Source organism: Lagopus muta, chromosome 11 (assembly GCF_023343835.1).
Source record: "Lagopus muta isolate bLagMut1 chromosome 11, bLagMut1 primary, whole genome shotgun sequence".
In the NCBI taxonomy this organism is placed as follows: domain Eukaryota; kingdom Metazoa; phylum Chordata; class Aves; order Galliformes; family Phasianidae; genus Lagopus; species Lagopus muta.
In genome coordinates this window covers 12,278,802-12,302,187 of record NC_064443.1, presented here as the reverse complement: position 1 = coordinate 12,302,187, position 23,386 = coordinate 12,278,802, and the positions used below count along the sequence as shown (strand labels likewise).

Here is a 23,386-nt window from a genome sequence, read left to right as displayed (position 1 = left end):
AGCACTATGAATGAAAAGCACCCCAAAGTCAGGAGATAGCAAGGGCCTTGCTCATTCTGGAGCTGTTCCCTTTGCTGGTCTGGATATTCTTACATATTTTATGATGTACTGAGGCAGCACGCTACTACTGCAGCTAGCATGTTTGACAAGGCCTGTTGATGAGGGAAGGAGGAACCGCAAAAAGCATGTGAGGCTTTGGATCAAACTTACCCTACTGGGATTTGTCAGTTCTTATCTTGCCCAAGACTAGGTTGTTTTTACCTGTGAGCACCTGTATGTAAGTGGGTACCAAGCTCTCTCTTTTTTTTTTTTCTCTCCTGTCGTGGGGGAGCCCTGATATCTTTGTGTGGAGCCTTTTCAAAGGGGAAAGGCAGACTTGCCTGGAAATGGCACGCTGTGGATCACATTTGCAGACGAGGAGAATCCCATATAGCAGTTGCTAGGAATGAAAGCCTTCAGCTGAATGAAGGTGTTATGTTATGTTATTTTCACTTGGATATTAAGTGATAATTAGTATTCTGTGTGGCCATACCTGCAACATGGGATGTACTCCATTTGCTGAGAATACTCAAAAGCTCTAGTGGTCTTTTGCTGCATAGTCTGTGATACATCTGAGATAAAGCGTTGTTTGCTTGCATTGTAGATGTATATATCCTTCCTCTGCTTTTTATAAATTTAATTTGTAATGATCTACTGCTGGTTATTATCATGTATAATGTGTTCCTTTGTGGAAAATCATTAGAATAATGTATTAGGGTTACATATGAGTCTTCTTGATAATGTGTATGTGGGTGTGCAGTTTATCATTGGTTTTGATAGAAAGGAAAAAAGGAGGTTAAAGCAGTAATGCTGATGATATAGGCAAAAATATTGAGCAAAGCTAGGCTGAATTTTGAAATTATTGTTATTAAACGGTGCTGTAAAGCACACTGCATGTGTGAGCTAGTTTGTTTTGTTTCACTGAAAACTGTGTGCTGCCTGATTTAAGAAACTTGGATGGGAGAGTGTGCCATGCAGAAGGCCATCTGAAACAAACACTGGTGATGGATAGACTTGTAGCTTTAATGGCAGGTCTACTTTGTTGTGGCAAATGCTGCATTTGTTAATGACCAGCGCCAGGGGGCTTGCAATATAAAAGCACTTCATAACTGTTTTAAGGGTGATCTGAACATGCAGGCTGTTTGAAACATGACTTAAGATATGATTGATTGAGGACGAAGCAGAAAAGCATCCCTTGTAGTCCCTCAATAATATGATTATTCTTCTGCTAATAATATGCTTGATTTCTGAGTGTCAGTGGAACTCGTATTTTGTTTTGACTTACACAGCAGAAGTGAAAAGCAACCATTGATGTGGATGACATCAGTTTGTTCAGCTGTTGCACCTAACAAATTGGCATCCAAATCAAATGAAGGGCCTTAGTTCCATGAAATGCATCTGTGTGCATCTATAGAAAACTTATATATAACTCAGCTTCCACCTACTCCTTTGGCCTTCCCTGCCCTATTGACTTCTGCAAACTTAAGCCACGATCCCACACCTTTTCTTGGTGGTAGGATTATGGAAAAAACAATGCTGAAGGGGCGGCTCAGAAACCAGAGTGAGAACTCTTGGTGCATCACTGTTGTACAGCAGACCTTACTACTTGCTCTCTTCCTTTTGTTTCCAGATTATAAATATTCACTTGTTTAACTGAAGCTACACTCTAACCGGGCAATTGGCACCTACCATTGTAATGCTATTTAGAGTTATTTAAATAAACTTATTAGATACTTAGGTCAGAGAAACAGCGACTTCCTTTTCTGTGTAAGGAGTTGGTATCTTTCCCTCTTTTAACCTTATAAACATTCAATGTGTTGGGAAATGTATACACTTCAGTGCTTAGGAACATCAAAAGAGATGTTGTATTCGCATCAGTGATCTGCACTGAGTATCAAGCAGTATTTGGGAAAGAATCTGGCATATCCCTCTGTGACTTATCTGGAAAGTGTGAATGGCATTTAATAAAACAGATTTTCCAGCAAATGACAGACCTGTGCCTTGAAGCAAAAAGTACTTCTGCCCTGTGCCAATCATTCACTTTCTTCCAGCTCAGTGATTTATCCAACGTAAAATGTTCTTGTATTTAAAACTGGTCCACACTGCAGCAATGCTAAGCTGTCAAATTCTTCCCCCAAAAAAGAGTATAAAATATGAAAACTTGAACATTAACCAGCATTAGGTTGTTTGCATGACCTGACTGCCTTAATTATCAGCAGGCATTAAGAATACTTCTTGATGAGATGCTGCTTTGTCTTTTTCTTAGGAAAATAATGTGGGTGTGTATGGGTGTGCTTTATAAATGTGAACTTCTACTCTGATCTTCTGTGTAATGGTGACACCTTGTTGGTGTCAAGGGATTATACAGTCATGGAAACACTTCCTTGGAAAACTAAACAAACCATAACTGCAGTAACACAGAACTTGTGATAATTTTTCCTGTTGCTGTTTGATCTGCTTTGAGTATATCTTTCACCTCCGGGATTTCTTTGAATGAGATTTTCTCTCTTTACTTGCATTCTCATAAAAATAAAATAAGAAAATTCCTAACCAACCCAAATGCATCTCTATACCTTTGTGTCCCCATGCGCTTTCCCTGTTTTTAGCTCTTGTGTTTTGATTTCATTTCACTTGCCACATTCTTCCTTATATTAATCCTAGTAACGGTAAGCTTTGAAGCTGAACTAGGCAACAAGCTGAAATGATCATGTAGGAGATCCTTTTGAATTTTAATACTGTGTGCCCAAAAAGGCATTAGTATTCTGTGTGCTGTTTGCTTCAAGTAATTATGTTAAAATATTTGAAATTATATTAAAACCATAGTTTGTCTTATCTAACCTAAATTTTAACGTATTCTGTATCTATTAACAAACACATTCCTTTTTCTTCTCTCTCCAAAATTGTTGTTCGTAGGAGATACTGCTGACTACCTCTTAATTAAATGGGAAGTCACACACCCTATTTTAGCTGCCTTTTTGATATAACCCTGAATGTGAATATTGTTCTAAACACCTCTTCAGAGTTTAAATTGCACCGCTGGTTACAGCAGCATGCTCCATCACAGGAAACATGGCGTTATTCTCCCGAGGTCCTACGTTGTTGTGTGTTGTATTTTACAGATCACATTGATTTTCCATGAAAAAGTAATGCACTGCAGAATATTGTGACATTAAGCAAGTTCAGTTGTGTTTTGCAGTTGTTAATTACCCTTACAAGGTGGATAAGAAATCTGTGGGGAATTCCTTAAAAGAGAAGTACTTTGCCCTTGGGATGTGTATTACCATATGGAAAGCAGGCTTATGTTCTTAGTTAATTATCTTTGTTGTTTCAGTTCATTTAAAGGAAATGTAATAATTTGTTGATTGTTAGTACCTGTGTATTTTAAAATGGGAAATTGTTAGAATAATAAAGACCCCAAGGGGATGCTTACGGTACTCCAGAAAGACGCCTTCAATTATTCTCTCCCAAGGCATTAATTTTTCTAAGTGGAACTGACAAAATATTACAAAGGTGATATACAACATCTTTGGAAAAGAGTGTTTCATTACTATTACTGTTTTCTTGCAGATGGTTTGAGACTTCTCCCAGCAATAATCACATTCCTCCTTTCTGCAAGACTGGAATAGCAAAGAATTTGATAGCTTTGAGCAGCAAAATATCAAAGCAATAATTGGAAGATAAGGGTGACTGTACTTAGTCTTGTCTTATGGAAATGTGAAGGTCATGGAAACAGGCAAGGGAGAAGCTCAGTGTTATAATGAACCAATGGGTATGGGTATGATCCTATTGAACACAGAGCCTAGGATTATTCCACCTGGCTGGTGACAGGATACTGCTGTCATGGTGAAGTAGTGTTCTTTGCTTTATAAGGTATTAGGAAGCTCTTTGTTCAGAGGGCAGTGTACATCCTGCAGAGCTGTGTGGGAAGACAGAGATTTGACTTTTCTGAAAGGCTTGTGTCTGTGCTCAGGGCTGAAGCTATTCTTGTTTTGCTGTTCCTGTAATTATTGCTGCTCAGTTCCATTGACTTCTGGCAACGTTGGGAACAGCTTTACACTTCAGTGTAATATTAGGGTAATTGTACTAAACTAAAATTGTAGATTATTATTTATAATTTGTAACTTTTGTTAGCCAAGTAATTCTGTAGAAGCTTATGAAAACAAAGGCTGAAATTGAAGAGGTTATTCTACTGATTTCAAGTGGTTGCTTTGTATTTACCTGCATGTGACTGACAGCAAGAAGTATCATCTAAGTAAAAGAGCAATCACTTCCAAAGCACTTAAAAAATTATGAGGCTTATTGTTTTGTTCTCTAGAAAACCAAATCTAAGCACTTCATTTGTAGGCATTGCCTTGGGAAGCCATTATGATGCTCTGGAGCTGAAGTCAGAAGCGGTTGGAGACTTGCTACATAGGTCCAAGATTTGGACCTACGTAAGCAACCACATAGGTGATATTTAGAAGGAGAGGAATGGAACAGCTGGCATCTGCAGCTTCCATGAGCATTAGCAGTCTCTGACCAAGATATTTTGAAATGAAAATAAGAGCTGAAGGGGAATTTAAACTGAATTCCTTCCTGTATAACTTACTGAACAAGTATATCAGCACTATGCACTCTTTAGGGCATAGTCAGTTCCCCTGTGCTGAGTCCTGGAAAATCAAATAGCCCCGTCTCTCACTGTTTTCAGCCATGAGTAAACATGTTCAGGTATGTTCCCAGAGGATTTCTATGGGGTTTGGAATGGACATCATCTAAAAATCCCTGCCTATACTGTCTTCAAATTGCAGCAATTTTTTTCCTCCTCTTTCTGGAAATCGCTTACTACAGACCTTGCTTAAAAGTTAAAATAGATCAGAAAAAACAGCCTAGGAATATCTCCTTCTGTGCCAAGAATCCAGCCTCGTGTGTATTTTGATCCACATGTGCTGTCTTTGTCACATCTGTGCTTGCTTTGTATTCCAGTTAGCCCCTCAGAGCCAGGATGGCACAAGCTTAATTGAGGGCAAGATTTGGTCAGGAGAATCTTGTTGCTGCTGCTGCCTCGGGGCATGAACCAGAAAGAACACAGCTTGACTTTCATATGTCTGAGGTTGAGTTTGCAGAAAACAGAGCAAACTTGCTCTGGAAATGCCAGTCACCCTCCAGAGGAGGATTGTGATTTAATGTGGTGAAGGGGTTAGTTCTGACAGTATTAAGTAGCTTGGGTCAGCTGATGTCTAAAGCCAACGTCTCCTAGGTAGCTTGCAGTAGCTGTTGTCATTAGGAAACTGTGCCCTGTCCTGTGGCCAACAGTGTTACTCTGGTTATAATTGACTTTTTTTTTTTTTGTGGAGATGCTTCCCTTTTATATTAATATAGCCCCACTCTGATTAAGGAAGCTTTAAAGTGGGTTGAGTATGAATGTTTCGCTATAGGTATGAGTGCTAAGGCATCTTCAGCAAAATGTGCTTTATTTTGTGTTTTTCCTCTCTAATAATTTATCACATCAGACTATTAATATCATTCAGAACAAAAGAATGCAAATACGTATTATGTGGAACGGAGCTCATTCTGCTGTCTTTGGGGAAATGCTTTGAATGTGTGTGTGGGAGTATAGATTTCTCTCACGTTTTTCATGTTCTTAAATCCACGACTGCTTCATCAAACCAAGATTTTTGCCAGACTTGTGGGACAGGCATGGAAACACAGTATCTGAAAATAGAAGCATCTGGTTCTGAATTGTGGTTTTCATCTAGTCTTTTAATTAAGTGCCTTTACACGCCAAGAAGCATCCTGACTTAGGTTGAGAAGCTGTTACCTGCATGATTATATTGCTGCTTGATTTCTGTAATATCTGCTCCTAAAAGTCAATTGAATGTAAAATTATGCTGGTAATACAGACATACAATTCTCAGATGCTATGAGCTCTGATTGGAGATTGACTGGTGGTCAGTTTGCAGTGCTGCCCAGGTGAGATGGCAAAGGGTGTGTGCATCTCCTGAGCTGCTCTTTTAAGTAAGTAGTTACAAATAAGACTGACAGTAGTTTGCAGTTTAAGATTTTTGCATGATGACCAAGTACAGGTTGAGGTTAAACTCCGGTTTGCCTCGGAGAGAGCAGTATATTTCAACTTAATACAGGATTTTCTAAGCATTATCTAACTAGTTATTAGACAGAGGCTGGTTTGGTTGTATTTTAATTCTTATTCCTCATTTAGGAGACTTTGTGTGAACAAATTGAACACTTGGAATAGGCCAGAAGTTGTAAATAGGCAGTGTATGAGCTTTGTTCGAGCCCTTCCTGCAGCGCTGAGGCCAGGCTAAAGGCTGAACAATGCATGGTGTTGTTTAGACTGGCGCTGGAATCTCTCTGTGTGGTGTTGAAGGCAGCAGACAAAATTAGCCATAAAGCCTTTGTCAGTTTTGCCCACAGTTGAGTTCAAAGAGTGAGATGGAGAAAATAACTGCTGTTCAGAGCCATCTGGTTATTCAGCCATGTTGACTGGGAGTGTGTGAGGATGTCTTTGCTGCATGCTCTGCTGCCTGACCGACCACCTGCAGGTTTCTCACTTCAGAGCGAAAACTGCAGCAGCAGCAGCAGCACCAGGAATTAATACTTGAGAATTTGTTTTTTTCCATATGTCCCACTCTGCCTTATTTTTTTATTTTTTATTTTGTCTATAGACGAGGGAAGATATAAGACAAAACATTTATTTGAGATGTTAAGCTGTGTCACTGGGAGATGAGCAGGAAAATACCCCAAAAGCTGCATGAGGAACTTGAAGGACACTAAGCTGGAGAGAAGCTGCAGCACGTTCTGAATACAGAGCACAGTCAAGATGAAGAAATACAATGTGTTAGGCTTTAATGAGTGTTATACAAGATCCTCCTAAAGTATTGATTAACTAGGCATCAGGGCTTTTGAACCTTACATGTCTGCAAAAGCATGCAGGGTTTAGAAGAGTTATTGCTACTCTACAGAATAGAAGAGAGGTTCTGGGTAAAAATGATTGAATACGGCAAAGTCTTGGTACAGCTATTTTGGGCTACAAAGAGCCTTTGAGTGCTCAACAATAGCATCAGTGTTGGAAGCCCAAGAACAAAAAAGAACAGAAAAGCCATATATTCTGAATATCATCTATGTGGCATTTAAGCTTGGCTAGGAAGCGGTGAAAAGATTCAGATAAAGCATGGAGCTACACAGAAGGAGGCTTTCAAATTTACATCTCACCTCCTGTTTGGAAAGACTTTTTAGAAACTATGGCCATGAGAAGGAAGAAACATAATGAACAACACATACGTTTATTTCAGATGTCAGTACTTTCATGTATTTGGTGCTGTGAAACATTTCCATAAGCTGATAGTAATTTAACTAACATTGGTGCAGATAAGTTTGCAACGTTTCACCCAAGGCAGTAGCCCTGAGCATCCTTAGCAATGATAGTTCCTACTGCTACAAACTCATGTTTGGTGATGATTGGGTTGTAGGTTTTTAAGGCAGTCAGACAGGATGAGATGCAGCAACAGTCAAGATGATAAATTTATATCTGTGGCATTTTAAGCATTTGAGCCATTAACTGTTTTCAGATGTCTTCATCCTTGAAAGCTCATAAAAACAAGGGAGCTATAATCAGATAATTTAAGGTGAATGGTGAGTCCTGCAGTTCAGAAATTCATGGTTATGCATAGAAGTACATACATAGTTATACTAAGAAGTAGGAAAAAACTACAGTGTGTGTAAAAACTAGGTATTGTGAACAAATCCATGACAACTTGGCCAAAGACAAGCATCAAAGATAGATCAACACTATTTAACCATCTGAACACAATGAAGCAGTCTTTCTTTTTCTTCTAATATTCCCTTGACACCTATTCTATTTAGAAATGCTCAAAGGGCTGAAATAAAAGATAGAAGTTTGAGGTTATAGAAAAAAAATATCCCTATCACATGAAAAAAGTAAGCATGTGTGTCTGTTGGCAGCAATAGAGATGAAACCAGCAATCCTAAACATATCAGTAAAATTCTGAAAAAAGAGAAGTTAAAGCAGTGGAAACACCTGCATCTGACAGAGTTGGTCTGTGCAGTCCAAGAGAGCTTTGAAATGCTTCAAATCTTGCAGGACGTGCTCACTTTAACAAAGAGCTGCTGGTAATGACTTGGGATGGGCTCCACACTGGGATGAGTGATGCTGGGATAAAGGGTGCTTGAAGCCACAGTTTACATGATTAGTGTGTTTATGATCTTTATATAAGCAGCAAATTGTCAGTGCAAATCTCGTGGGTATGTTTGCTGCTTCTAAACACTTCAGAAAAAATCTTATTGGTGGCTGAATCTGGTTGATCTGCTATTTCACCATTGATTAATTTTGCCCAAGATGCATATGTATTTGATTAAAACATAGCATTTTTGCAGGTACCTATGATGCTATGGTGAGAAGAGACATGCTTTTGATTAATTACAGATTAAGCAAAAGCAATTAAACTTCTTTTTTTTTTCTTATTTCTGTCTCCTCAGCACTGTGCTGAGCATTCAAAGTTTCACTTTGAGAAAGCTTTTTCACCTGTGAGTAACTTTGTAGATTAAGCATCAGATAGTCCAGAAAAGCACTAGGAAAACATATCCATGCCTCCATGTCTTGTAAATGTCCTTTTTCTTGTGTGGTTTCCAAGGAAGGAAAGTGTGAATGGGGCAGTGCTGCTGATGTTGGGGTAAATGTGATTAACAGCTTTCACAGTTAGCTTCCAACCTTATCTTTCTGTAACACTTAATCATCTGCAGAAGTCATTTTTTCATTTGTGCTTTCTATTATGAATGTTATCCTTTAAATGTAAACAAGCAGAAGTGAATTACTAGTGGTAGAGAAACTCACTGCAGCAAATCAAAAAGGGCATACATATTCAAAGGTTTCACTTAACAAGGTTTGTTCATCTTTGTACCAGACCTCCTACATTTCAGCCATGCTGACTTTCTCCTGGGAGCTTTTGAATCCATTGTCAATCTGTAAAATTAGAAAGAAGATTGAATTATAACCTATGCAGATGCTAGAATTTCCCTATTGCAAATCTTCTCTGCCATATACATCCATTGCCAAATATTCTGAGACCTTTTCATCCTGTCACGATTTTCTCCTAATACTTCCTCAGTGCATTTGACAACTGGGAAGCTTGCTTGAACAGTGCTACATATGGGAAAGTAAATTCTCACGGAAGAGATGGAGAAGAAATGAAATGGGTGAAGATGGTGCATCTAAGATGTGCAAAATATTGGTGTGCAGATTGAATTCCTTCCTAAATAAACAAGTGACTAAAAGAGAAAGTGAACAGGACACTTCGGCAGATAATTACCTGATTATGATATTTGAAGAATAAAGACCATAATACTCTGTTATTTTTCTGCACATTTAAGTCTGTCACATTTCCCTTACACGAGGGGGTATTTGGGAAGACGTGTGTACAGGAATATGTCTGTTATTAAAGGCCAGATCCTGCAACACAACCCAGCATTAGGCCTGCAGTTTGTTAGAACAAGACAAAATCTTTCCTTTAAGGATGTAAATTGTTTCATGAAAAGGGGTAACAGAGTAGCTCAACAATCCTTTTCCTTTAAGTACCAGTCTGGATTAGTTACAGCATGCGACAGAGGGTAGAAACAAGTAAAGCTCTGTAGAGGTGGGAAATTAAAACATCAGACCTTTACTGGAGTCTATTTATGAGGATGATTTCTAAAGAGGAACCTGGTGGGCCAGAACTGTAAACCTTCCAGTAAACCATACCGCTGGGACTCGTGCTGCCAGTATTTTAACAAGGGCTGGACTATCACAATAGGATGAATAAATAATAAATAACCCCTAGGGTGCTGTGAGATGAACATTGAGGTGGTGAGGTATTGATTTGATTCGTTTCCTAATTAAACAAAAATTACTGCGAATAACTACCACCAAGGAAAGAGGCAGCAGACATAGAGAATGGAGAAGTGCAAAATGTCAGAGGATATATGACAATGGCATTGAATGTGCCAAGGACGCTACAGGGCATTCATTCAGTCTCACTGATGTCCTGTTCATGGGAGGTGGAAGGGGGAGATGTCGGGGACAGGGCAAGGAAAGAGTAAATTTTGCTTACTCTTAATCCTCAGCAAAATAATGATGGACCTACAAGAGTATTTTTCCCAAATTTTTATGGCAAGGCTGCTCAGCAGGAACACCACAACGGCACTGAGAACATGCTGTTAATTTGGATAGTAGTTACTTCAGATGTACACACAAAAAATGTCTTCCAGATCTTTATTCGTTCATTTAAGGTGACTTGTTTGTTAACCAGCTAGGCTATTTAAAGCGATGATCAAGCAATTAATTATCCCTTCTTACAATATGTTGGACTTTCTATTAATCAGGTATTAAGTAGTGTCATCAGGGAAGCAACAGTTTCTGCTGCTTAGCATTTCTTTGGGGGCTGTAATGCTTGAGTAATGCAGGTGTTCTAAAGTAAGACTGCTCTTTTCCATCTCAAATTGTGCAGTGCGAGAATCAGGAAGTGTCACCTCCTGGTTCATACTCTGATGCACACTTGCTGTTGCATTTTGCATGAATAAAAGCAGTATTGAACGCGTATGCACAGGGGAAGTGAGAGGGTAGCCCTTTTTGCACATGGGTTTGCTATGGAAGATGGTTTGCACTCATTTTCTATTCTCGCTCTGGCATGCTGGAGGCATTATTTCTAACCATAAGTGTGGATTTTCTGTTCTGCTGGCATATAGCGTGGCAGCTCTGCCACAATCTGCCTGAAATTTCTTAGGACATGGTAGGTATTTTCTTATCAAAAGATAATTCAAGTGTGTTATTAAGACAATGGATTTGACTTTTCAATGAGTTTGTCTTTAAGAACAGTTTTCAGAGAATGAGTCAGCCATATGTTAAATCAAATTTAACATCCATTATGAAACACTGAATCATACTTTATATCTCTGTAATGATAATAAATGATCATCTCTCCCATGTTCCCCTCATTTGTACTACTACTCATCAATCTTGCTAATATCACAAAGATTTATTAAATGAATAATCTTCAAACTATAACTGTTTTAATATTAATAGTTCCATTTTATGTTGTTTCTCTTATGATAATTCCATTTGTGTTTAAGCATGCTGACTTAAAAAGTAATAATGCTCTTTATAGTGAAATTTAATGAATAGAAAACCAGTAAATCAATAATCAAGTCCTCCTTAATGAGATTTTGTAATTATACCAATGCATTACAACATACAGTAAATTTCCAAATGCCCTTCAAATGTAGGAGAACCATAGAAGCAGCAACTACAGAATGAGAACTGAGGAGGTGTTTGTATGAAAGAGATATTGAGATACCACTGAGAGTACATGTGGTTCAATAAATACTTTTTGTCACTGCTTAAAAGTATTCAAAGGCTCTTGTGTGATGCTTAGTGAGTTGTGGCTCAACTCTGTAATGCAACAGCTCTATATTAAAAATAAGCTTTAGATACTTTTTCCATAGTGACTCTGTTAACAAGTCCTCACTGAGGTCTAATTTGTCCCATTTTTATTCTCCATGAGTATTCAGTATGTCTCTGCATTACATTTCTATGCAGACTGAAAGTAGCTGTGCGATCTCTTTTTAACCACAACGCCAGGACATGGGAGTGCAACTGAACCAAAGCACCTGTATCTCAGGCCCAACTGATATGAAACTGCTGTGAGCAGCTGTGTTCACTGGATCCATAGCTGAGTCCAACAGGGAGGAGTAGCTGCAGCCACCTGCTAATGGTGTAAGTGTTCAGGGGCGTATTTTAACCTTACAGTTGAGTAATATCTTAAGCTCTTGGTTGGTTAGTAAATTAATTCACGTTACATAAATACACTGGCTTTAATATCAAATTTGTCATTTTATTTTAATAGATCTAATCCTAGAGTAGGGAGCTGGGGAATCCAGGTGGTCTGGGTGACATCCAGGAGAATTCGGAAAGCACAGCTGGGAACTTTTCCTTTGACAAAGTAAATAATGCTGAAGAAATGAAGAGTGGATCTGTTGGTTAAATTTGGCAGAAGAATCCCTCGGATCTGAGACAGCTGGAAGGCAAACTTGTTCTCCCTACAATCCCCTGATGTATACAGCACCACACAGTGCTCAGGAAGTCCTCAGCCTCTGTGTGCTCCATCACTAACAGCAATAGAGAGGGACCAAATCTATTTATTGGGCTCACCCCTGGTGCAGGTGGGGAAAACTATTATTAGAGGTGGGGTTGGGATAACAGAAATGCAGTTTGATGCCTTACCTGTGGTTCTTGTTAAGCTCTCAGCATGGCTGCTGTGGGCCGTGCTCGCTGACAGCTACTTAATCCCTCCAGCTTCAATATTTTTGCTGTGTTGCAGCTTCTGAAGTGCCTGGTCCGGAAGGCCTGGGAACAATATGTTTCAGTAATCCAGCTGAGATGTAATGAAAGCATGAATGACAGCCTGGCACCATCCTGAGACAGCCTTGGTTGTAGCCTTACTTACTATCCTCTGTAGGTGTAGAAGTTTTTGTCACGTAGCTAAACTGATAATCAAAAGATGGGCTGATATCAAAGATGACCTCGAGGTCGTGAACCTTCAAATGAGATGCTATAAAACTTCCTTTAAATGGAGCTGCAAATCGTGAAGTGCCATTCAAAAAGTAACAGGTACTAGCCAATATAAGCTCAACATTCTTTAAATTTAATCACAGGGCATGTTTTTCTGATACCCACAGCTACATGTCATTTAGGTGTCTCATCAAACAGGAAATTACTTCCCTTGGATCACCTGTAATAGGAAAATAAGCTGTGGCATTATCAGTATAACAATAGTTTCAAATTATGCCTCTTGGTCATACTCCCTAGTAAAATCCCAGGAGCACGCGGCAGACACTTGCAAATTTAGATTTGAAAGTCACCATTGCACATTTTGGGAGGAAAAAAAAATCTGATTTTGTTTGTATCAGTGAAACACCAGGTAGATAGCGTGCAAAAGTGAAGTCTTTGGTGCATAGAGAGGAGTGGTGAGGGTAAAACTGAGGAGGGGACTCAAAGCCAGATTCAGTTTCCTAATATCTTATAGATGACACATGACTTAAAGCCTCTGCCATCTTTACTTTTGCCTTTCCTTTTCAATTCATATTTTAATGAGCAAGTAAAACCAGATATTGTGTGACTTTTATTCTATCTGAGACCTTCCAGATCTACTATGTATAATTGAAATATAAATTGCTCTGTTAGTCATATTCTTTTAGCTTTATGTGCTTCCCAGATTAAAAAAAAAAAAATCCTCATGAAAGTAGGCATTTTTCCCTTAAAAAGGTCCTTATCTTAGTTCATCTATCTTTACATTGCTTTACTCTGAGCTTTATCAGACAAACTGCATTCCTAAGAATTGGGAGAATGAAATTATGGTATCATAGAAGTAAATGCTGTGGTGGTGGCTTTTTGTTTTGTTTTAAAGCAAGATCTAATGGATCATTTTGTCTACAGCTGACCTTACAGGAGACATAGTGAACAATCACAGACTGTGTCTAAAAGCTCAAAAGCTGCTGCTTACCAAAATGAACTGCAGTGTATGAAGCCCCTTGAGGTGCTGCACTGTATGCATTAAGCACTACATCTCCTCACTTGGCCCTTCTGCTGTTTCCCAAGCTTCTCTGATTTCCTGAAATCAGACATTGTGGATGATGTTGGCCTCTAAGGCTCTCATATTTTAAGAAATAATCTTTCCCTTCTGGACCTCAGAACCACCTACTGGAAATCTTATCATCCATTTAGTTTAGTATGTATTAAAGTTTCGCAATTAATTATCTGCAGTTCTAATCCAGTGAGTCTGTGCAATTAACATCTGGGATTCAGCACATTCTTTTGCTGACTTATTAATTTAAGGACTTGGGAGGCAATAGATTCCCTCTAAGATGAAATGAGTAAAATTTAATATGTACTCGAAATTCTGATTGGTTTCCTGTCTTTGAACCAATCCTGTTATTCATTGACTCTCCAGTACATTGGTCAGTGGTTGTTGTTGATGATATTTAAACATGTGGCAGCAAACTTTGGTGAGGTGAGGTGAGCTGAAGCAGAAACAGAATGTAGTAAGAGGGATTTCTGGGCTCTGTACTGTTTCTTGTAACATGCAACCAGTTGACATTGTTTTATTTCGTCCTGTAGTAAAATAATCTGAACATTGTTCCCATCCCTGAGGTGACAGACTTACTTGATACACTTATTCCAAAACCGTTTCAAAGGATACTGCAATGGTGAAAATAGCCTGACTATCAAAGTTAACAAAAGCTTTTCCTCAACCCTGCTTACAAAGCTTAGTTTATTCATTTGACAATCAGGGCCTTTCTGCTTTTGGGAAGACAAACAACAGAGACCTATTCCATGGATGGTGCTCAACCTGGGAAAAAAAGGAGTCCCAGTTTCTAGTAAATGGTGGAGAAAAATGATTATCTGTTTTGTAATAAAACAGAAAATTATGTCTGCAACTATTTCCAGGAAGGACTATTGTGGAAATCATTCTGTAAATTCTTGAACAATTGGTAACTTGGCTGTACTTTATCCTGCTCATAGGGCAAAATCCTGCCCCTTCACCTTTTCTAAAGGCGAGAGCACTACTTAGAGCATCCCCCTGGTTTTGCTTTATCAAAAAAGCACTTTCTGCCTTACATACATTGAAGTCAAAATGGACATTGATCCTTCCTTCAGCAGGTACCAAGATGCAAATTTCACCTGTTACTTAAAATCCTGTCATTTTCTCACAGTACCTACAATTCAGAAATCCCTTATTATTCAGCTCTCTGAAGTGCAGTGACAACAAAGTGTCATTTACAAAATGACACAGTTATATTCTCTTAGTAGGAGTCAGGGAGAATGGCTCAGGTTTCTCAGAGTCAGATTATATTAGTTAACTTATCAATGTAATGTGTCTTTATTTTGGAAAAGAAGTTATTTAATTTCAGCTGTGTATTTGCAGAAATTTGCAAGTTATTGTTATGCATCAGGTACAGACATTTTTTTTTTCCTTCACCTACGTCACTTGAACTATTTTTTACACACTACATCTGTTTTTGCAGTGTTTAGCATTCAGGATAGATTTGAGGCAAACTATTTGTGCGGGTGAGAACTGCAAAGTTTCTGTTTTGCAATACCATTTCCTCTTCTTGCCTGGAATATTCCTGAGCACAGTGGGAAGACCTTGTCAGAATATGTAAAGGCATAAGTCAATCAGCCTTCACATTGTACATGTATATGCCATGGACTGAAATATATATGTATATATAAACACACACACACACATACACATTCATATATATATAAATTGGAACAGGAAAACTACTTCAGGCATTTGATGTTTTACAGGAGGATATCTAGAAGCTAAAATATTATGTAAAAAGTGTTGATAAAATATTGAAGAGTTAAGAGAGAAACTGTCTTTAGCATCCTCTCTGCTTGGCTGCAGGCATATGGGTAATGCAAGGGATGACAAACTGCCGTGGTTGTGAGGTTTCCTATGACTAATCTACGTGGTTAAAAATCCAGCACTTCCTTAAATCAGTGTAGAAGAGAGTTTGACTGCACATTGGACTGAGGTGCAGTGCATGCAGGCTCCCAGGTGGATCTATACTGTGCTCTGTGTCAACACACACACCTACTGGCTTGGAAGGCTTCCCATTGCTGGGGTATCCCAGTATGAAAAGGGAACTGAACGGTAGCCAGGAAATGGTCTCTTAAGGCACCTACCTGTGCAATCAATTCATAACTCTTATACAGAGTGCAAGAAATAGCAGAGTACTCTTTGTAACCAGTGTGTTCAGGTCTCTAGTTAACTGGAGAAGTGCCCTTTCTTGGTCAGAAAAACTCCTTAGTTCAGGATGAGATAATTACTGTGCAGAAGTGAGATCCCCAAGCTGTTATCAGGCTGGCTTAGTAGTGGGTATTACTGCCTTTAGGTTTTCAGGACTCAGGAGCTGGCCTTCTAAAATGATAGAAGTGACTTAATAAAATAAGAGATTAACAGGCAAGAGAGAGACTAACCTTGGACTTACTATTGTTTGCCTTTTAGTTTCTGAAAAAATTGGGTACATTTAGACACACTTTAAGGCTTTTTTGATCTATCAGGAGGATGTAAGAACTGCTCTGTGCTTTCAGTAGAAATGTTCCCGAAAGCCCTCGCTTCCAGCAATCAAGCTAAAATCCAGCTGTTGAAACAGTTAGTAGCACTTGGGGAAGGTCAAGCATGCAACCTAAACATTCCTTGAGACTTGCTGTATGAGTGGTCCAAAATGGATTTGACTCGGGAAATATATATGTAAAAAGTAGGATTGGTGCCACTAAAACAAAATCCTTTACAGGAGACAATGGAAATCTTACGATCATTGATGGATGCTTCTGCCACACAAGTATGGAGAAATAACCTCCTTGTAAAAGCCTAAAGAATGCTGTCATCTGGCTCATTGCTTGTTCTGTTTATTTTGCCTTGCACCTTTTGTATTCTAATTAGCTCCTTTTTCTTCTCTTGTGATCTAGTTTACATGCTGGTGAAACACTCATTTTAATATTTGTGACAGCATGATATGCATGCAAATAATACTTGGGTAGATAATATTTATTCTGCAATGGTAGGTGTAACCCATTTTCTCATCTTAATAAGTTTTGAGCAAATAGATATGTGAAATGATTTACGAAAATAGCAACAGAACCATTGTTCTATTAGAAAGGCAGACATATTTCAAAACCAAAAGCTTAAACCATGGGCCCCATGAGGTAATGATCCTTGCTTCTTTCCTGGCTGTATTATGTTGTGTATTTTTGCAGTGCAACATGGAAAAGGAAACCTGTCTCTTGAGAAAGGGCTCTGTGATTGAGTTGTAGCACCTTCTGCTTTTGCATGGCTGCACGTTATCAAGGACTGAGCATGAGGTGCAGCTGTTAAAACTAGAAACATAAGGGGTATCTGAATTGCATTTGCTTTGAGATTTAAGACTGGAACCTTCAGAATTACAGCAGGCTAAATGCAGCATCTCACCTAGTTCCTTGCTTTAACTATTCACCTGACACCAGTGTGATAGTGTAAGCATTTTTTCCCCTCTCCTTTTCCCCAGATGTTAGCGTTTGTGAGCCATCTTTAGTATTTACCTTTGTTTGGACTACCTGGAGTACATGGAGAAACAAAAGGAGCTTGAACTGAGGTCAAGAGCAAACACTGTCAGCATCCATTTCTATAATGGTACCAACATTGAAGAGAAGAAAGTTTAGCTTGTAGAAAGAGGATGTTCAATTTAGCTTTGAGTCCATGTAGAGAAAGGCAGTAGTTTCCATAGCATCACCAGAAGCGCTTATCTAAATACAGAATAGAGTGTTTAACTATGTTTAAGGCTTGGGCTTTGTCTGGCTTAGCGGGCACAGAGTGGAAGCACCTCAGTGCAGAAGGCTTTTCCTGTAAGCTGTGGGGACACAGAGGTGCTTCTTCCAGATGGTGACATGTCTCCTTCAGACTACTGAGGGACTCTGCATTGTCATCATCTTTGACATTAGCAGTCTGTGTGAGTAGTTCTGATTACTCTCTTTGCACTTCTGCTCATGTTCTTCAGAACTTTCAGAAAGGATTGGAATATCTTTTCAATCTCAAATGACTTGTTCTCTGTAAATCTCTGCTCAAAGGCATGTTGTGAATGCCACTTAATCTCATATTTCCTTCTGGCTGGCATGTTTTAATTATAAAAGGCAGAGCACTGGAAGATGTTTGAGGATAACTGATTAAAGGATATTTCTGTGTGCCGTAGCTACCATTAGATGAGCAGTAGGGCATAATTTTGGAGTGTCACATCCTTTTACACTTCATCTGAAGTGTGATGACTTGTGCAGATAATAAAGTTCCCATAAGCTTTGACTTCTTGCAATTCTAAATGCAAGAGCCACCACTCAAGTGCCTTTGTTCTGGACCTTTAGATAAAAGATCAGCTCTTAGGTGAGCTATGGTTATCTCAGCAGTGCTGCATCAGACTGCTGCACTTGTGAGCACTGCTGGAAGAGAGAAATCCTACGGAGCCAGAGGGAGCTGAGGGTACACAGAGCACAGCATCAATGTAGCTGTATGATAGAAAAAGCACCAGGCTGGAGGAGGGTGCTGCTGAGGGAGATAGCTTTCTGGAGATGCTACAGATTATTTCAGCCTAAAAGTTATGTTTTCTGAATATTTCCTTGTTACACTACAAAATCATGCAGATTGTTGCAGTCTATGCCATGGAGAATGTGACATTATTGACTGCAGCGCAGGTGAGGATGAGGCTGACCAATATGTATGTATAGGAGGAGGCACTCGGCTTGCAAACTGCGTGGCAAGGACTGGTTTTTGTTTTGTGTGCAACAGGCATGGTAAGCCTTTTTTTTTTTTTTTTTTTTTTTTTTTTTTTTTTTTTCTTTTTTTTTTTTACAATTTTTTTTTTTAGTGAGCTAAAAAAGTGAGCTAGCTCAGAAGTTTCCAGAAAAAAAAAAAAATAAAAAAAAAATTAGTAAATAGCAATTCTAATTTTGCTTCTAGTCTTTAAATCCTGCCAGCAGCAGAGGCTCAAAGAGCCTTTGGGAATTGACCACTGTTGATAACTTTGTCCCTTTCAAATTGCTTGTGGTAGGGGTCAAGCCTGAGGTCCCAAACCTTACTTATCTTCGGGGTCCCTTTGCAGAAGCAGGCGATGCTGAGCCCTGCTGCTGGCCCCTCTGGCAAGAGAGAGTGGGTAGCAGGTTGCTGAATCACTTAACTGGGGAAGGAGGGAAAAAAAAGAAACTGTATATACACTGATGTGTGCGTGTAGGTGATGTCAATGCACAAGTGCACACAGTAAGTTAGTCTTGTGTTGGGTGTTACTCTGTGGCCTTTCATAAATTAATATTCATTTAATATTTTGCTTTCTGTCAAAAATCTTAGATTTGTTTTCCTAAGATTAATTTTTAATTTATCACGTAAATGAACAAATAAACAGAGAAGATGCATTACTAATGTAGAACACTTATTGTGTAAGTCACTGAAAGTCACAGATGTGTCACAAAAATAGATGGCAATCAATAATCACAGGAAGATGTTACTTTTTTTCTTGCAAAGCTGTAGCTATGAATTCCCCTTCCTGCTGGTAGGAGTGGCATTGCCAAAGCACTACATAAGTATTTGATATGGAATCTTTCACAATTGTAAAGAAATCAGCTTCAAAAAGCAGACTCTCAAGCAAATACAGGGCAGTCTTATGTTGTAGAATAGGGCTATTTAAAAATGAACAAGAAAATTATGATTGGGCTCTTAAAGGAAAATAATTTTTTTCCACATGGAAATAAGTGATTCTTTTACATAATGTATTTACATCTTGTAGTTATTGTTTTTATTATTTTTCTCATATAAACATGGTGAATAGTAAGAGCGGGAAGTAGATTTGCTAGAGGTTATTTATTGCTATAAAGCCAAAACTCATTATAGTAAGTTTGCCAGCCAAAGGATGTGAATGGTATTTAAGTTATTCTATAACTGCATCATTTGATAACATCAATAACATTCAGCAAGCTCTGCTGTGTTAAAGTCACTTCACTTTAATTACAAAGAACAGATATTACAGTAATCTCCTTTAGAAAGAAGTTGTCAGTACCACAGTACTGGACCTCTTTTCTTCCTGTGCTTGTGGAACCTATCTGCAGTTTTGAAACTCTCCAGCATTTTCCTGTTTTACCCAGCTTTGGTTCCCTAGATCAGTTACTGCACTGATAAGACCTCCCATAATGCATTAACCACATGTATTGGTAAGCATATTGACTTGGCTCGGTTGATACCTCTTTCTCTTCTTAAACAGTTCTGTTGGTTTGTGCTGGTGTATCACCAGTTTCTTTGTAAATAAAATGGAGCTCAGACTTGCATTGTGTATTGGGAGGCATGGAAAACAGGTGAGAAGGGGAACCTGTGGAGTAGCTGCAAGGGTGACAACAGGTATGTGTTGAGCTGGGGTACTGATTTGGTCAGACTTATACCACTTTCTTCTGCCATCCGTAGCAGGGAAGGTTATTCCCACATGTGGGATTTTGCAGTATTCTAAAGCATGCATAGTTTGACCCAATCCAGTTCTCTGCTAAACAAGGCTTTGGCATGTAGCAGTCACCACGTTTTCATAAAAACACTGTTTCTCTGACTTATAAATCCTGATGTATGAAAATGGAAAACTCTGTTGTGATGTGCTTTTGGCATCTTATTTCTTTTCATGGGTCCCTTATTACATTTTGACAGATGTCTGACACAAGAAGCTGTCAATACTGTGATTTAACCTTGGTGTGCCACCTCCAATTTCAGTGCCTAGGACTGTGAAACAATAGGTTTGATCTTAGCAGTTTGAACTTCAGTAAAGTTACGTTCAGTATTTTTTTTGCTTATTGAGTGGGAACATTTTTTCCTCGTATTCAAGATAGAGGCCCAGTGTGTTCACAATTGCTTGATTTGTGGGTTATCTTCCATGAGAATTATTCTTAGAAAAGTCAGCTCACACTAGCCTGTAATTTTGCAGAAAACTCAGTATGAAAGAGACAGTTGTTTTGCTACTTCCTCATGCAACAATAGTTTAATTCATTGTAAATATCTAAGCTGCTAATACAGAAAAATATTAGAAAAGTTACATGGATGAATAAGAAGCAATCAGTTCAATGCTGTTGGGTTTTTTTTTTTTTTTTGTTTTGTTTTTTTTCTTCTTTTTTTCTTTCTAAGACAAAATAATCCCTCAGAAATATGGAGTGAGTCAACTCCAGTCTACCTGGGGAGCATGGTAGTGCCTGGCGATCTTGTCTCTGGAGATCTGTATGGTGCTGTGCAGAACTGCCTGTGCAACACAGGGCAGATAATATTTAGGAAGGACTTGGCACCTTCCTTTGCAATGAAGTGTCCCTATTATCATTGGCTGTGAAACAGGTCTGGAGGCTTTTCCATAGCCAAAGCCTGGTGATTTGAGGCTGAGTCCAAACCCAAGTGTTAGACTTGGATCTCCGACCCAGTTTCCAGCATTATTGCTCGAGGTCTTCTGTGCTGATAGATGAGCACCCAGTACAAGTCATTAGTGTTCCTGAAAATGTGATATCTGCCAAACTGAAGTCAGGTACTTCAAAAAGATGTTGCCCTGTGTCAACTCTAAAGTATCAAAGATGATGTTGTTGTCACCCGGCAGTGCTGGTAGGTGTTGTAGAAGGGGCTGTCATTTGGGCTTCATTGATCACACTAAGCAGCTTCTTTACTTTCAATTACTCATGGATGTCAGGAGGAAAAAGAGAACACTAGAGAGGTGTTATATGTAGTGGCACTTCAAAGGTGATTACTCTTTCTTCCTATCAATCATGTTAAGAAAATTCTCCTAGTGCAGTTGATAATCCTATTTTCCTTTGTAGAAAAGAAAGAGGCTTGATTCTAAACTAGCCATAGAATTAACAGTGTCATTACACATTTTTGAACTCATTAGAGAGTACTTAGCATGCCTGAGATGTAATAAATTTGAAAAGCAATTTCTCCAATGATGATATGAAGTGGATAACAGAATTTTTTCCAAAACAAATTGCAGATCAACTCATCAAGCTTTTTTTCCTAGATGCCTATGTACAAATCCTTCACTGTTGTCTAATTGTGTGACTACTGAGGAGTTGAAATTCATTTACAGAAATAATACATGGACGCAGTGTAGCGAATAACATACAAACTGTTCATTTTGTTTGAATGCAAATTTCTCAAGTTGATTTCCTAACCTGTTGTTATAGTAAAATCTTCTCTTGCTTAGATTTTGGTATGAGCACATTTCCATTACATTCAGGATCAATGTGCAGCCAATCCATACAAAGTTTTGTTTGTTTTGCAATCACTAGATTCACTAAGTGTAGGGTAGAGCAAGATTTGGATCTTAATAAACATCAGTTCTTAACAGAATATGGCCTTTCTCCTGACACTTTCCAGGCAAATTGTTTATTGAGGGGGAAAAAGAAAGCCTGACTTGTCTGTTGCTAGAGCACTCAGATGATACATGTGGAACAGACTGAAAAAGCTTTGCAGATGAGTAAATATTCAGATCTGCTTGGTCTATTCTTCAAGCAAATATCAGCAGAAATTGCTAGATTTGTTGCAAAAACTGGGGTGCCTCCAGTAGACCTCCTCAATCATATGTTCCAACTTCCCTCTTCATTGCTTTTTTTTTTTTAAAGAGCTCCACAGCTCTTTCCAGATTTATTTTACAGATCTCTAAAACATCAGAAAAGGAGCCCCTTGGGCTTTGTAGAGACCAGTAATGACTGTGTAAACAAGCCCATCTGATCTTCCCCTAGGTTTGGTTATACACCTGCACAAAAAACAAACAAACAAACAAAAATAAAAACCACAGACCAACAGACAAGCCAGAGAGCTTCAAACAAATTGCCCCACCACCCAGGCAAAGCATGTCAGCAGTATTCTGGGATGAAAGAAGGGAAAGGGATGGCTTGGTTTGAGAAATTTTTGTTGTTAGTTCTTTCCCAGGCTCTGCAAGGTTTGGATCTTTTACTAAAAGTATTTTAGTTTTGTCTGGGTGCAGCTGCTGAGAAACATTTCTTATTCTTGCCTCAAGGCATCAGTGAGATGATGTAAAATGCAGCTGACTGCTCTGCAATATGACCAGGATCACCAAGATCAGTAGATAGACTGGAATACCTAATCTGTCATAAACCTCTCTCTGATTTACATAACTCAGTTATCTGTAGGGAGGTGCCACCCACCTGGTCCTTCATTTCCAAAGTTCCTGTTCCACTTGCCTGTGTGAGAGGGGGTATTAGTATGTCAGACTGACAGTTGAGGATGCTGAGACACAGAGATTAAATCATTTTCCTAGTGTAAAGGTTGCAAATATCACTGAGTGCCTCTGATTGCTAGATAGAAAGGCCTAAACAAGGGACAGTGTATGGAGAAATTCATTTGAGCCAATGTTCTTGACAGCTTTTAGCTGCAACACGTTGAACTGTTATAACACAAGCACGTCACACCAGTTGGGCAGAAGTGTGAGCGTGAGATCTGCAGAAAGTTGCAAATGTTCTCAGTGTATCACAATTATAGCCATCGCAGTGCTAAACAACGCCGTGAAACTGCAGAGTTGCATAACCTGAAAGTTTTCACATCTCCCCTCTGCTGGGGTAGTCAGGGGGTGAAAATAGGACAGCACCAGATAAAATGAAAGGATTTAGATCACTGTTTTCTCTCTTTGTGCTGTAGTCAGCTGAGGGCAGTCAGGAGCAAGGCGCAAGCTCTTGTCTTTGGCTCTTTGGTGAAATGCCCTAATGACTTTCTGAAGCATCCTCTGAATATCTGAAACCCAGGGCTTTTTT

The 23,386-nt window shown here is 38.9% G+C and overlaps 1 protein-coding gene and 1 long non-coding RNA gene across 7 annotated transcripts in view; both read left to right on the top strand.

The window, feature by feature from the left end:
* The window catches only part of LOC125698961 (uncharacterized), a 93,081-nt gene extending 76,660 nt beyond the window's left edge, over positions 1-16,421 (top strand). Inside the window, exons 2-3 of the long non-coding RNA XR_007379389.1 lie at positions 11,624-11,800; positions 11,931-16,421. This is a non-coding gene — a long non-coding RNA (uncharacterized LOC125698961). The remainder of the gene's footprint in view (positions 1-11,623; positions 11,801-11,930) is intronic.
* FHIT (fragile histidine triad diadenosine triphosphatase) overlaps positions 1-23,386 on the top strand; it is a 514,383-nt gene that overhangs the window by 314,088 nt on the left and 176,909 nt on the right. The gene's annotated exons all lie outside the window — the stretch shown is intronic.